We start from the raw sequence: 17008 nt of genomic DNA, 5'->3' as shown, positions 1-17008 counted from the left end.
CAACTCTGATGCACTTATGAAAAATGCTATCCACCCCCAGACAAAGAACTGACGGTGTCTGAATGAAGATTAAAGCATATTTTTTTTTACTTTCTTGATATTTGAAGGGTTTTTTGTCTATGTTTTCTTTCAAAACATGACTATTATGGAAGTGTTTTTTTTTCATGACTACACATGAATAACCTATATTGATATGTTTGCCTTCTCAATGGAGGGGGTGGGGGTGAGAAGGCAGGAAGGAAGAGAATTTGGAAACTAAAGTTTTAAAAATGAATGTTAAAAATTGTCTTATATGTAATTTGCTAAAAAATGAAGTATTAAATAAATTAAAAGAAATAAAAAAGTTAAGTGATTTACCCAAAACTTAAATGATTTACTGATTAGATGTTAGATACCCATTACGTTTTTGAAGCAGAATTCAAATCTAGATCTCTTGGCTCTAGATCTAATACTTTTTCCCATTATGCTAAGATTGCTATTCTAATGGCTCCCAAATGTAGTTCTCCATTTATTGACCTTTCTTTTGAGATGTAGACCTACATTTCTAGCTTTTCATAGACCTTATGACCCTGAATACCACAACAGCTTCAAAAGTTGGGAATGTCCACAACCGTCCCCATTGTCCTGATGTTTTTAAAATTAACTCTTGTTTGAGTCAGAACTACACACATAAATATGTATAAATATGCACATATGAGTATATATGTATCCTATATATCTTACATACATTTATTTACACATATTTGTGTATATATATACATATATAAATAATATCACTAAAGATATGAGATGGAAATAAACTTGACATTAAAATAGACATTAAAAAAGAGACTAGGGGCAGCTTGGTGGTGCAGTAGATAGAGCAGTGGCCCTGGAGTTTGGAGGACCTGAGTTCAAATGTGACCTCAGACATATAACACTCACTAGCTGTGTAACTCTGGCCAAGTCACTTAACCCCAATTGCCTCACAAAAGAAAAAAATGACTCTCTCTTGCAAATGATTCCCAAGGACATTTTACTTAGTAACAAAGAATATTAATTGACACATTTTCTAAAACTTTTCTCTATGAAATTTAAGATGAGTTGGGTCTCAGAGCTTTAAATACACAAAGCACTTTAAAATTATGCATAAGAATCTCAGTTGATCCATTTTAAAAGCCTCTGCATTAGAATATTACTGCCTAATAGATTTCATTTTTAATACATTTTAATTATACAATCATTTTTTTTTTTTGCCTTTATGGTTAGTGTTTACCCTTTCATGGTTTTTAGTTTTCAGTGATGCAATATTGTTTAAGTGGGGGAAGTACTAAGTTTGTCTTTGGGGTTGGCAATGGTGCAAACACTTAATAATAACAATAGCTAACATGTATATGGCACTTACTGTGTGCCAGGCGCTGTACTAAACACGTTACAATAATTATCTCATTTGATCCTCACAATGGTCCTGTGAGGTAGGTACTATAATTATTCCCATTTTACAGATGAGGTAATTGAAGCAAACAGACATTTAAGCAACTTGTCCAGGGTCACATAGCTAGTAAATGTCTGAGGCTGGAATTAAAAATGATTCTTTATGACTCTTGGCTTAGCCCTCTCTCCCCTGAGCCATCTAGCACTCCATACAGTTTTGAAGAAATGTGGTTTTCAATAAAGTTTTTTTTTAATTTATCCAAAATAAACCATCATTCTAAGAAATAGAACAAGAAATATATTCTACCTGTTCCAGTTAAATCCTTGGCTCATAACCTAGTGCTTTTTTGGCATAGATATGTGCATTAATGTATATTAAGGCCATTGACAGTGGTTTGTAGTATACGTTCAAGGGAATAAAGAATGACATTAGGAAGGAGGCTAATGTGATAATACAGGTGAGAGCTAATATAAGGACCTAAACCAGAGTAGTGGCACTGGAAATGAAGAAGGGGCAGAAATTAGATGCTTTATTGACTGATGAATTTTTGAACATCTCAGGCTGGTTGGTTGTTGTCCTTCGTTCTAGAAGAGGACCAAAGTGACACCACAATGCAAGTTTCAGTGTGTCTGACTGTGGCTAATCAGACCAATACGAGCTCAGAATGTTCTACCACAGGTCGGGCACAAATAGTCCATGTGAACATTTGGGATGGGTTCTCTAAATTTGTGCATCTTGCATTTCTTTTGAGTGAATTCTGCTTTGCTCAGAGCACAGCACCTTCTCTGATGTGGACACATCATGCTGAGAGGTCCTGTGGCAGTGTCTTCCATGTTACACAATCAATTCCAAAGTTTTTAAGAGAAATCTTGAAAGTGTCCTTATATCTCTCCTTCTGACCACCATATGAATGCTTGCCCTGTGTGAGTTCTTCATAAAGTAGTCTTTTTGACAAACATACATTTTGCATTCGAACAACATGGCCAGCCCATAGGAGTTGTGCTCTCGCAGAGTCTGAATGCTTGGCATTTTAGTTCAAGAAAGGACCACAGTGTCTGGTATCATATTCCGCCAGATGATCTTCAGAATCTTCATAATCCCAATTCAAATGGAAGCAATTCAGTTTCCCGGCATGTTGCTGGTATATTGTCCAGGTTTTGCAGGCGTACAACAACGAGGTTAGAACAATGGCTCTGTAGACCTTCAGTTTGGTAGGCAACCTAATATCTTCTCTTTCATACTTTCCTTCAGAGCCTCCCAAAACTGAAGTAGCTCTGGAATTGTGTGTGCCAATCTCATTATCAATGTGTATATCCCTGGAAAGTACGCTACCAAGGTAAGTGAACTTATCCACAGCATTCAAAATTTCTCCATTTGCTGTAACCAAAGGTTTCACATATTGATGGTATGGTGGTGGCTGATGGAGCACCTGTGTTTTCTTGGTGGTGTTAGGCCAAAATTAGCACTAGAAGCAGAGAATCCATCTATACTTTGTTACATCTCAGTTTCAGAGGCTACATTGAGTGCACAGTCATCTGCAAACAGAAAATTATGCACCAACACTCCCTTCACTTTGGTCTTGGCTTATAGCATTTTCAAGTTGAAGAATTTACCATTAGTGTAGTAGCTAACCTTGACGCTGTGCTCATCCTCATTGAAAGCACTTGATAACATGGCTGAAAACATCATGCTAATAAGCATGGGAGCAAGCAGACAGCCTTGTTTCACTTCATTGGTGACTGGGAAAACACAAGAGCATTCTACATTATCCAGAAGCCAGGTAAGCATGCCATCATGAAATTGATGTACAATGCTTATGAACTTTCTGGGCAACAAAATTTTGAAATAATTTTCCATAAACCCACATAACTGACAGTATTAAAAGCCTTGATCAGATCTACAAACATTGTGCATGCACCTCTGTTCTGCTTCTGGAGTTTTCATGCAGTCAACACCATATCAACTGTTCTTTGGCTCTTTCTGAAGCCACACTGGCTGTCAAGTAGATGACCATCTTCCAGGTGAAGGACCAGCCTATTAAGGAGGACTTTAGCAAGAATCTTACCAGCAATGACTAAGAGAGAGACTCACCCATGATTGTCACAGGGCAATCTATTTCCTTTACCTTTATAGAGATGGACAATGGAGGCATCCTTGAACTCCTGAGAGGATAACCTCTTCTTGCCATATAACCTTGAAAATTTCTTTCAGCTTTTAGATGAGCAACAGACCCCCTACTTTGTAAATCTCATCTAGAATAGAATCAGCACCAAGTGCTTTGCCACACAAAAGGAGCCTAATGGCATTCAAAACCTCTTCTTTAATTGGAACTTCAGCTAGGGGGGGATTGACTTCAATCTGAATTAAACAGGCAGTAGCCTCAGCACTGATTGATGATGGTCTGTTGAGAACACTATGGAAGGGTTCAGCCCATCTTTCTAGGATCATATCCTTATGACTAATCAGTATGGTTCTATCAGCACTGAATAGTTGAGGTACACCATAGATCTTTGGCCCATAAATAGCCCTTAGGGGATCATAAAAGCACTTTGAATTGTTACTATCACCATAAAACTGAATTTCATCTGCCTTCTCACTGAGCCAAGAATCCTGCACCTCTCTAAGCTTTGCTTGTATTTTACTTTTGATGAATTAAATGCTACCTTCTTAGAGATGGATGAACTGCTGGTAAACCCTGTGGAATTCTTGTTTTTCACGTAGCAGCTTCTGAATTTCCCCATCATTTACGTTAAACCAGTCTTGATGTTTGCAAGTGTTCTGACCCAGATGAATAAATGCAGTGTTATATACCAGCTCACTGAAAGCTGCCCAATCCTTTTCTGCTCCACTGTTGCCAACTGTGTGTTGGCTCAACTTTCCCTCCAAGATAGCAACAAATGGTAACCTCTCAGAGAAGAGCTCTAATCTATTGAATTCTTCTGGTAGTCATTTTGCTGTGGGGACACTGCCTTTGTTAAATACAAAATATTTAGAACGGAGAGGATAAGTCTATGATCAACCCAGCACTCTGCCCCACACATTGCCTTCATCACTGTCACATCCTGCCTGTCTCTTCTCCTTACAGTCACATAGTCTATTAAATGCCAATGTTTGCTGCAAGAGTGCATCCACAAAGTTATAATGCATTTAGAATGCATTGGAAATGCAATGGAAGACAATGTTGTTGATGAGAAGGTCATGAGATGCACAAGTCTTCAGTAATAAGTGACCATTGCTATTGCTGTTTCCAACTCAATTCCTCCCTAGGACTCCCTGCCAAGTCTGGTAGTCTGAGCCTAGGCTAACATTAAAGTCACTCATAATTATAAACTTGTCCTTTTTTGGCACATTGATGAAAAGAGTCTCCAGGTCTTTATAAAATTTTTGTTTAAACTTATCTGGGTTAGTCACGGAGGGAGCATAGACATTAGTGATGGTGGCATGATGTTTTCCTGTAAATGGCAATCACATTATCATGAGCTTGTCATTCATTCCTTTTGGTAGGCATATAAGTTTGTTGACTAGATTAGTTTTAATTGCAAAACCTACACCAACTTCATGCGGCTCCCCTTCACTGTGGCCACTTGAGAAAAATGTGTATCCATCTCCATCTTCAGTTAGCTGGCCTTCATTTGCCAGCCTTGTTTCACTCAGGGCTGCTATTTGGATGTGATACCTGCTGAGTCCTCCAACAAGACCTGTTTGTCTTTCAAGTCTATTGGATTTTGTGCTGTCTATAAGCATGTGCGCCTTTCATGTGTCAATGGTGAGTAGAATCATCTTTGCAGACATTTTTGTACCTTTTTTGTGTTTTGATGACAGAGTGGCATTCCCCACCTGCCAGGTTGGGTAAGCAGACAATTTTTAGAGCACCTTTTCTAGCTCCTTCCTCACACCAGGAGGTGAGCAGTGTTATCCTTAAAAGGCTGCTCAGACCCCCAAGGGGCTGCCAAACCCCACTGCTGCTTCCTGTGGGAAAACAATCTTATGGTCTGGGCCTCTTGTGTTCAGGATTGTGACTACAGCTCCCAGTGTATCCACACCTACTGCTTCATTACTTGCCTGTTACCACAGGACTTTGAGATAGGTAAAATGATGGGTGATATCTTGATTCATGCATAAATTGGATTTAAGTGAGGCAGAGTCGCACGAAGTTGTCAACCTCAATCTCTTCTCCAGAGTTATCACAGTCTAATGGCAGGACAGAATCAAGATGACTGGTGATGGCTCAAGATTCAGTGGATGACCTAGTGTCTTCGATGTCTAACCAAGCTCTAAGCACTCCATAGCTCCTGCTTCAGCTGCCTTCATAGCCACTGGAACAAATTGTTCTCATCCACCCATTCTACTAGGGGAAATCTTCACATACTTGGGGTAGACACCCCCCTAATTCACCAACAGGAAGAGAATTGAGTGAACAATAGTACAAAGTTGGGAATAAGGAGGGAAGTATATCTGTGGATGAGTATGTATCTGTGCGTGTATAAGTGCCACTGGAGATAGAAGGGTCCAGGAAGCTAAGAGGGCAGTAAGGATATCTATTTAATCCAAGTGGAAGTTTTGTTCCCAGTGAATATCAGCCAAATAGACTAACTCTTATCACCCACCACTAGAATTGGAGTTCGTGGGAAGCTCTACTCCTTAGCAAGGCAAATCATTTTACCCATACAGGTAATCCAATTTAATCTTGTCTCCTTCAAAAGATTTTCCCTTCTGTCATTTCTACTCTATTTGATTTCTCCCTTCCTATTGTTTGCTTTCCTATTGCCTACAAACTTTTCTATGTCTCCCCAAACCTGAGAAACACTCCCTTGATCTTTCCATCTCCACTATCATGCTATAGTTCTTCTGCCCTTTTTGGTTAAATTGTTTGAGAAAGTCATCTACAATCAATGCCTCTACTTCTTTTCCTCTCATTCTCTTTTTAACCTCCTATAGTCTGACTTTTGACCTTATTATTCCCTTCAAATTGTTCTGTCCAAAGTTACCAACCACCTCCTAATTGCCAAATCCACTGGCCTTTTCTCAGTCCTCATTTTTATTGACATCTCTGCAGCTTTTGACACTAATGATCAACCTCCTCTCCCTGATACTCTTTTCTCTATATTTTCTGAACACTCTTCTCTCCCGGTTCTCCCCGTAACTATCAAACTGCTTCTTCATAGTCTCTTGGTCAGATTCTTATCCAAGTTTAATCCATTGATTGTAGGTGTCCCATAATTCTCTCTCCTGGGCATTCTTCTCTTCTCCCACTATAGTACTTCACTTAGTCATCTCATCAGTTCCCATGGATTTAATTAACATCTCTATGCTGATAATTATCAAATATACATAGCTTATCCTAACTTTTCTTTTTATGTCCAGTCTCACATCTCCAAATGACTTTTCAGATATCTTGAAATGAATATCTCGTAGACATCTTAAAAAGACATCTTAGAGTTCACCTTAAAGTCAACATGTCAAAAATTGAGGTCATTGTCTTTCCCCTTAACCCTGCTTTTTTTCTAGATGTCTCTATTACTGTGAAAGGCATCACCTCCTCCCAGTCCCTCAAGCTCATAACCTAGGTGTCATCTTTAACTCCTCATATATTTCACCCATCTATATCAAATTCTGTTTCCCCTCATTACCTCATGTTTGGACTATTGCAAGACCTTGCTTGTGGATCTACCTGCCACAAGTCTTTCCCTGCTCCAATGCATCACACATTTGGCCAGGAAAGAGATTTTCCTAAATCATAAGTATATCAGGCCATATCACTCCCCTACTCAATAAAATTAGGTGACTCATCATCACATCCAGGATCAAACACAAAAATCTTCTGTTTGCAGTGTAAAACCCTAAATCTACCTCTCTATAATTTTCTAATCTTCTTATGCTTTACACAGCCTGCCCTCCAATCCTCAATCCAATGATTAAGATCCAAAGCTCTTCCACAAACAAGGTATTCCATCTTGTAACCCTGGGCATTTTCTCTGGATGGCCTCCGTTCCTAAAATGTTGTCCCTCCTTCCCTGGATTTCTTCAGGTCTCAACAAAATTCCCACTTTATACAGGAAGCCTTTCTCAACACCTCTTAATTCTAGTTATTTTTTTGTGCTAATTACTTCTTATTTATCATGTGTATACTTTTTTTGTACATATTTTATTTACTTGTTGTCTCCTCCAATTAGAATGTAAGCTCTTTGATGACAAGGACTTTCTTTTGCTTCTTTTTGCCTCCCAAGAATTTAGGAGAGTGTCCAGCACATAGAAGGAGCTTAATAAATGCTTATGGACTACCTGTATCACTCATAGGGGCAGCTAAGTTGCACAGTAGATAGAGCTGTGGACCTAGATTTATCTTTCTGAGTTCAAATCTGGCCTCAGACACTTATGAGTTGTGTGACCCTGGGCAAGTCATTTATCCCTGTTTGCCTGGGGATCATCCATCTTGCTTTTTTTTGTGCAACATCAGATTTAATACCCATGTAGACAAAATACTTTTTTTTATAGCTATAGACTGAACTGAGCCAGTCTATTCATCACCAATTTGGGGAATTGATCCCTGTGACTTGTGGCAAAAGAATTCAGATGGATTTCCAATCTATTTCCTTTACTATTATTAGAAAACTGTAATAAGTGTGTCTTACTCACCAAAGACTTTTATCTTCAGTGTCATACATCTAGCTCATAGCAGAGTTGAGCATAGTACTAAGGTTTTCTAAATCCCGGTACAAGGTTTCAAGCATTCCTTATGAAAAAAAAAATTCAAGACTTTTACATCAAAGAAGAGGGAAAAGTTTAGCCTCAGAAAACTAGTTACGGTTTAAAAGCTTGAGGTTAGACTCCCATCCTCCCTCTTCCTATCATTAGATACAATGGTTTAAAGAAATCTATTTGTGAATTAAGACATAAATCTAGACAGTGCATATAATATTTAGATAATTAGAGCTAGAAAGAGAATCAAGAAAAATATGAAAGAAAAAAATGTTTTTATAAGTTTATAGCAACTGACATTGGGGAAACAATTGGTAGGCGAAGAGAGAAAAAAATGTACATGAGCAAAATAATTGAAAAAATCACGAGGGAGAAAATTATGACAACTTCACCAGAAAAAGTCCATTAAAATCACAATCCATCAGATATGCATCTTCAGGACACTAGCTGTTGCTTTAATTTATTTTGAAACATGAGGATGTTATAGCTGAAAGCATATGAATTAACTAGACTAGTCAAAAGATAAGGGTGTTTTATTTCTCCAAAATTGCATGAGTTTATTAAAGTCATCTTTATGCCACAGACATCTACAAAGGCATACAAGTTGAAGAGAGGGTACATACACACATGCACACACACACATATGCTGAAGAATGATATTTCTTCAAGTTGGAGTTTTATTTTGTTTAGTTTTCTGCTCTCAAATATTTTCACCTCTTCTGATGACCCTTGTCCCCCTTCCACAACATGCAAGATATAGACACATGTACACATCTTCTGAGATGTGGTGAAAGGAAGGAAAAGATGAAAGAAACATTGTTCTATAATTGATCAGATCTTGTTTATCCAGTAATCTTGACAGACAGAAAAACAAAAAACAAAACAAAACAAAAAAAAAAAACAACAACATCATCATGAAGGCTGATAGTTAATGGCACGGGACTTACAGAAAATATAGTAAATAAAGTTTTGGTCAAGATAAGAAAATATCCTCCCCTTGTCCTTGTAAGTTTTTCAATCATTTGTTTTTCACTTCTACTCTGTACCTTTCTCCAAGTTATATTAGTAGAAGTGAAACCATCCAGAAAACACTGTAGTTGCTGCTGTTCTGAACATCTGTACCACTCACATTTTTTGGCTGCTAATAGACAATATTCATTGACAGAGCTTTTCTTCACATGTAATGGGGACAGAAAACTCCTCTCAGCAAAACAGGCAAGTGCCAACACTGCAATCTCTAGTCCTTTTTCATAAATTGAAAGAAGCAACTGCAACCATTCTGACCAATGGCAATCATAAAGGTTTCAGTACAATTTAATGGAAATTGAAGAGTCAGGAAAACCAATGTCTTACATTCAGTTCTGCCATTAATTTGGCAATATGGCCTTGTGTAATCCACTTAACAGTTCTGAGCCTCAGTTTCTTCACCTGTACAATGAACAGGATGGACTACGGATTCTAAAATTCATTCTAATTCTAATAATTTATTAGCTGATAATAGTAAAAGTCTAGGGTAATTTACCCAGCCTTTATAATAATATTTGTTGGACCAGTTCTAAAAAGTGTGTAGAAAGGTATTCTGATTCTATTCCCTCCTACGAAGGCATGATTATGCTCCATTATGCAATACGACTGGAGCTCTGATCACTGTCCTTAAGTGTATTATATTTATATTGTGATATGATTAAGTGAATAATAATGGCTTACATTTGAACAGTACAAGAATTAATTTTTTTTCACAAACAATGAAATAATTGTTTAATTTAACACTATCCAAAACCAATGTAGAGTTAAAGAGGAAAAAAGGATGAAGATGAGGATGAACGGTTACCATAAAATATGCCCCCTTCCATTTTTTTTTTTTTTTTGACCATTCATCGTGCAGAATTTTCCTTGGCTTTGAACTTGTTCTTAGTAAATGAATCTATTCCTAATTAGCTTCATAGATCCCTTACTTTATGGATTTCTGATTTTGATTTGTTATTCTCTTTGATCCCTAGAACAGGACATCAGTTCTTACCATTGATTCTACACTCTCGTACTAGCTGTTTCCCCATCAGAAAAGAAGAAGATACAGTCATATCATAGGATCATAGATTCAGAGCTGTAGAAGAGCTTAAAAGTTTCCTTTCTCAAATCCTTCATTTTACAGATGAGGAAACCAAGTCCCAGAGAAATTATATGCCTTGTCCAAGGTCACAATGAGAGTAAGTCACAGAGTCAAGATTTGAATTCATGTCTTCTGATTCTAAATCTAACATTCTTTCCAACATAGCAAGATGATTTGCTTTACATTCACACAAACACACACATCCTTTCTCTCAACAATGGTGTTAACTATTTACTACCCTTTGCAAGAAACAATGGCTCCAGGTACAGAAAATGAAAACAAAGAGAAAAAAAAACACAATTACCACAGACATCATAGTCCAGGCTTAGAGACTGATCAGAGTAACATCACAATCAACTTGATGAGGTACCTTTTCTTTTGGACTTTCATTTTCTCTATGGCATCTTGGAATCAGGGAATTTTAGAATTTGCAAGGTACCATTGTCCATATAGTCCAACCCATATTCAAGGGCATGAATATGTCCATTGGTTCCTCCTTGAGAAAATTAAAGACATACACTATACTTTGAGACCTTGTTGACCCTCTTAACATTTCAAGGATGATGAATCAATAAGTCTTAGTGACATATTGATTGGCTTATGCTAAGACTATAAATAAGAATTGTAATTGCGAAAGCAACCATTCTTCTTCCCTGAGATTCAGTGAGAAAGACCTAAACACAGATGAGCACCAAGAGCAGACCTTGAGGGAATGGTAAGTTTTAGCATCAAAAGATCTGTCCTCCCTAACATACATACATATGCCAGGGTAGTATTGGAAATTTTATGGCAGAGGCATAATGCAATTGTGCATATTCTGTCTCTCATGTCAGAAGCAAGTAGGTGGTACAGTGGGTAGACTAGTGTTGGTCCTGGAGTCAGGAAGACTCAACTTTGTTACTTCAAATCTGGCCTCAGACACTTACCAGCTGTGCACCCCTGGACAAGTCATTAAACCATGTTTACACTAGTTTATTTATCTGTAAAATGAGAGGGAGAAAGAAATGGTAAATTACTGCAATAATTTTTGCCAAGAAAACACCAAATGGGGTCATGAAGAGTCAGACATCACTGTAAAACTACTGAGCAACCTCTTCCATGTCACAAGAGGGGATTAGAGTTACTGGACCCAGACATGGAAAAACAATATTACTGGTATGTTGAAGTTTTACATGTTTTCAAACAATGGCCCCAGAAGAGTGACCTATATAGCCAATTGATTAGAATTCCGATCCACAGCCTTGTGGAATAGTGTTGAGACTTCAGATATTTAGTCTTAGAGACTGACAATAGCAATATCTTGGAGGAAAGAAATGTTGAATAAAGTTTCAGAGTTAAAAGAGCAAAAGGTCTCCACCAGGATATGAAGAAGCAAAAAACATGAATTTTACCCTCTTCTACTAAGAGTTAATCAGAAAATATAGGGCCTTCTAAAGCCTAAGTTCATTTCCCTTCCCATAAAAGTCCAGACCCTGAGATATTCCTGTAAATACTGATGTATGTATATGTCTGTAGAGGTATATATGCTCACAAAGAGATCAAGTCTCACTTCTCTCAGGTCACTTTGGTAGCAACAGCAGTATATCCCACTGGAAGTTCTTTACCCCTAAGCATGGGTCTCTAGACTTCCTACTTTGAAAGCAAAGCAGTAGGCACTGAGAAAAGGTAAAGAGCTTTCTCCAAGTTGACCTTACCAAGAGCAACTACCTGACAGCCCTTCTGGATTATAGGACAGGCATGACCCACATTGTTTGAGAGGTAGACAGGCCAGGCTCAAAAGTGAAGAAAAAGGAAGTTGTCAAGGCTATTGTCATTGTGGAGAAGCTACCTATGGTCACTGTAGGCATCATGGGCTGTGTGTGAACTCCCTCAGGTCTCCACACTTTCAAAACCATCTTTGCTGAGCACATCAGCAATGAGTGTAAGAGGTGATTCTACAAGAACTGGCATAAGTCCAAAAGGAAGGCCTTCACTAAGTATTGCAAGAAGTGGCAAGAATGATAACTATAAGAAAGCAGTTGGAGATAGACTTCAACAGCTTGAAGAAATACTGCCAGGTGACCCAAGTCATTGCCTACACCTAGATGGGCTTGCTCCTCTAAAGCAAAAGAAGTTTCACCTGATGGAGATACAAGTAAATGGTGGCAGCATGTCTGAGAAAGTGGACTAGGCCTGCAAGAAGTTGGAACATCAGGTATCTGTATCCACAGTGTTTGGGAAAGATCAGATGATTGACATCACTGGAGTGACCAAGGGCAAGGGTTAAAAAGGTGTTATCATCTGCTAGTACACAAAAAATCTGCCCCCTCCCCCAAAACCCACCATGGCTTGTATAAAATAGCTTGTATGGAGCTTGGTATCCTGCTCACTTGTGGCCTTCTCTGTGGCTTAGGCTGGTCAGATTGGCTACCATTATCACAGAGATCAATGAAAAAAAATCTACAAGACAGCCAAGGCTACAAGATCAAGAGTGGAAAATGGATCAAAAACAACACATCACCCAATTGTGACCTGGGTAATAAGAGCATTAATCCTCTGGGAAGCTTTGTCTACTATGGTGAAGTGACCAATGACTTTATCATGCTGAAGGGCTGTGTTGTTGGAACCAAGAAGCATGTCCTCACTCTGTGAAAGTCTCTGCTGGAAGGTTAACCATCACCTTATGGAGAAGATTGAGTTGAAGTTTATTGACACTATCTCTAAATTTGCTATTGGCCAGTTCCAGACTGTGAAGGAAAAGAAAACTTTCATGGGACCACTAAAAAAAAGATCCTGTTGCTAAAGAAGCTGCCTAATGTTTCCAGACAAATTTTGAGCCAGTGGATTTTCAATAAGCTGAAATTATTTTCAAAAAAAGAGACAGAGAGAGACAGAGACAAAGACAGAAAGAGAGAGGGGGGGAGAGAGAGAGAGAGTGAGTGTGAGTCACGTAGTCAAGAGTTGAACTCATGTCTTTTGACTCCAAATATAGCATTCCTTCCACCATAACAAGATAACCTGTTTTATATCCATACAAACATTACCAACAATGGTGTATATTATATCTACTAGAAAAATATGTAGATTATTATCAACTGTATAAAATCCTTTGAATTCTCTACATGGGTACATGTATCCCTGTGTGTGTTGGTGTTTTATATTTTCTGTGGGGAGAAACATAGGGTGTTCTCTATTCTTTATGCATTGACTTTTCATGAAATTTGGGGACCCTTTTATTTATATCAGAGGAATCTTAAAGGTAATTTGATGTGGTGGGACAAAAAAGTTCTCAATCTTGAGTTAGAGGAGCTGGGTTCAAAATTCTGACTTTTCAAATATTATAAGCTTATAAAAATCATTCAGCCTTTTGGGCCTTAATTTCCCCATCTATAACATGACAGAGCTGGACTATCAGCCTGAGATGCCTAAGATCTCAGAAATACCTTTTCAGATCCACTTCTGTGAGTCTGTGTTCTGAGTATACTAAAATGAACTCTGGGTATGAGGGAAAAAATATAAAGGGAGAATCTAATGTTATTTTTTCTGAAAATTTCCCTGTAAATTAACAATCCATCTAAAGAAGTCTGGAACTTGGGATTCTGGGGCATAATATTACACTTGCAAAGAAAAATGAAAGGGTGAAAATTCAGGAGAGTCTACTATTCAATAGAGATATATTAGGCCCTTATAAGGAGTGGAAGAATAGTTTTAGAAGCAAGTAAAGGCAAATGAAAGACCCACCAGTAGAAAACTCCAACTCCAAGATCAGTTAATGGGATGGATAGAGAACTTCCAAGAGTTTCTTAAAAAATGAAGTTGTTCACATATTTTCACCAATAAGAACTTCTAACAGCCCAGGACCAGGTAGCCTTTGTAGTATCATATCTGATGGAACAAGCTCACTGGTGATATAAGATTTACTTCCCTGGCAATAGCCCCCTAATGCATAATATGGAAAGATTCCTTTATGAGATCAGGCAGAATCCAGCTGAATCTGTGGGAACTGGAACAAATGGTTACACAGTTTGTGGGTTCAGGCAGTAACATGGAAATATGGCAGAGAATTTTGGGTCTGTTAGAACCATAAGGCAGAATTTATTTTTGCATTGACCTGTCTGGAGTGTGTGTGTGTATGTGTGTGTGCATGTGTTGCATGAACATGCAACATGTATATGTATTAGGTCTTTCCCACTCCTTCTGGAGATACTAGCTCAAGTAGAAGTAGTTACAGATCTACCAAAACTTACTTAGCAGTATACCCATATAGAGAAATGCCACAAGTTGTGGCAGAGCCACTTCAATTCCTCCAGCATTCTTTAAGCCTCCCTTCCATTAACATACATTCAGCATGGGAGATGGCATGAATTTTGGAGAAGACCAGGTTTGAATCATTTCCAACACATAGGTCCAACACACAAGCCAAATCTGAATGATTTGGTGATTACTATATAAATCATGTGTGATTGACTGTTTCACTTTTCTTGTCATGGACCCCTTTGTTAGTCTGGTGAGGCCTCTGGACCCTTTTTCATAATAATGATTTTAAGTACATAAAATAAATGTGGTGAGGGACCACTGTATGTAATGAGGAACAATGTTTACATGTAGCATGGGGGCATTGTTGTGTAGCTCAAAAGGAGGCAGAATAGACATTTCTAGCTTTTTTCCCCCAATCATTCTTCAAGGGAGACTTTAACTCCTGCCAGGACAGGTAGCAGGATGTGGAGGGAAGGGGCTGGCCACCATGTTCTTCTCATAGTGAGAGTGTATTACATTAAAATTCTATCTATTTGCTCCATTAAATATTGTTAGTCTAGGGGATATGCACAAACTTCTGATTGCTGTTGTTTTTTTTGGGGGGGGGAGGAAGGGACTTTCATAAAATGTACCATTTTATCAGTGAGGAAACTAAGGACTAGTGAGGTTAATTTCCTTGTCTAAATTGATGTCACTGATTAGTGGCAGAATCAGAACCAAAACCAAATAAATCCCCTCAATCCCATTATGTGTTTCACTATTCCATACTACTTCTAGGCCCTTATTTTTCCACCTTTTTGACTATTCACTTCTTTTTTTTCGTTTTTTTGTTAAAACCTATTGTATTTACATCTACAATAATCAACCGGTTGGAAGAAGCTCCAGTGAAATAAACTTCAATAATGGTTCACTGAATTCTGCTTTCTTTATGGTTTATGTGGTTTCAAAAACATCTCCCCAAAGAGCTCACAAGAATCCACATCTTTGGACTTATTTTCAAATATTAGTTTGCTTTCCTGTGTCTCAGGAAATGAGAAGCTGCCACCTCATCAAAGGAACTTTTGTCACTTGATAATTATCTGCTGATATTCATTTGTTCTAAAAGATCTAATGATTTCTGATGCCAGGTGTTACAGTGATTGAGACAAACCCAAGATGCAAAGAGTTTTCCTATCACTAAGAAGGAAGGGAATACAGTGCAATGTTGATATTACTTATAGAATTTGATTTGTTTCAGTTAAATGAGCTCTGCATGGGGTGATATTAAATACGTAAAGGATTCTTTGTCACTGAAACTCAGGCTTAAGTCAAGCAAATTGATTTCTGACATTTGGCTTATATTATTTACCTCAAATGCGTAGATAAACAGTTACCAATGAATTCTTTCTTAATGCCCACCTCATAGAATCTTAAAATTGAATGGAGCCTAGAGATTATACAGTCTAGCCTCCTTTTATGTACAGTATAAAATACCAGTAAGACATTCACAGACACTATAGATATGCTCTACACTAAATAAGGCTTTCCACATTCTGTAGGCATCAACTACTTCAAGCGTTGACATATTTTGGACCTCATAATTTATCAGGATGATTTCACGTCAAAGATAATAAACTTTGAACTCCTTCTCTTTCTCTCCCTGACTCTATATTTTTCATGCTATCTCTCTCTGCTCTCCTTTGTCTATCTCTTTTTGTTCTTCTGTCTTTTTAATGACTTTTTTAATCATCAGAGTATCCCACTCTTTCTGATGTCTACTCAAGCCCTTCATACTATCCCTGCTCCACAAAGTTACAAATAATTTCTTAATCAACAAATAAAATGTTACTTTCTGAGGCTTCATTTTTTTTGAGTTATCAGTGGCATTAAAACTACTGACCAGCTCTTCCTTCTTGGCATGATCTGCTGCCCAGGCTTCAATGACACTTCAAAGACTATCCTGGTTTCTCTCTTATCTCTTCTCCATTATTTTTATTGTCTCTCCTTAGCTTACTAAATTCATATTTTCTTCAAAATTACATTCTCAATTTCCTCTTTCACCCTTTAAATTCATGCCTTTGGGGATGCTACTTTCATAGCTTCATCTCTCATCTTCATATGTATTATCTATGACTAACTTAGTCAGTCAACAAGCATTTATGATCTGTGCCTAGCATAATGCTAAAAGCGAAGGATATGAAAAAGGGCAAAATTTATCTTTCCAGCTGTAACTTTATGTCCATGTTCTAGTTCTACATTTCTTTTGGCCTTCTGGATGTCCTTATAGCACAACAAACACAATTTGCCTCACAACATCTCCTTTTCCTCCCTATCATCTTCTCCACGAGATATTTCTAATCTTTAAATAATACTATCATTTTCAGAGTCATCTAGGCTTCAAATCTTTGAAACTTCTTTGACTTCCCCTGACCCTTGCCTGCCACTTCCAAATACTCACCAAATCTTGTCATTCTTCCTTTATAATGTATTATAATAACTATTAATTTATATAATTATAATATAGGAACTTCTGGGGATGTAGTCAAAATGATGGAGTAGAGGAAACATCT

At 37.8% G+C, this 17008-nt stretch overlaps 1 pseudogene; it reads left to right on the top strand.

Annotated features, from left to right (window-relative positions):
• Nucleotides 1-5156: 5156 nt before the first annotated feature.
• LOC114033135 lies at nucleotides 5157-13005 on the top strand (annotated as a pseudogene).
• The last annotated feature ends 4003 nt before the right edge of the window (nucleotides 13006-17008 follow it).

This window comes from Vombatus ursinus, unplaced genomic scaffold (assembly GCF_900497805.2).
Source record: "Vombatus ursinus unplaced genomic scaffold, bare-nosed wombat genome assembly UNPS02006779.1, whole genome shotgun sequence".
Taxonomy (NCBI): Eukaryota; Metazoa; Chordata; class Mammalia; order Diprotodontia; family Vombatidae; genus Vombatus; species Vombatus ursinus.
Note: the sequence above shows the minus strand (reverse complement) of the source record. Positions and strands in the feature narration are given on the sequence as shown.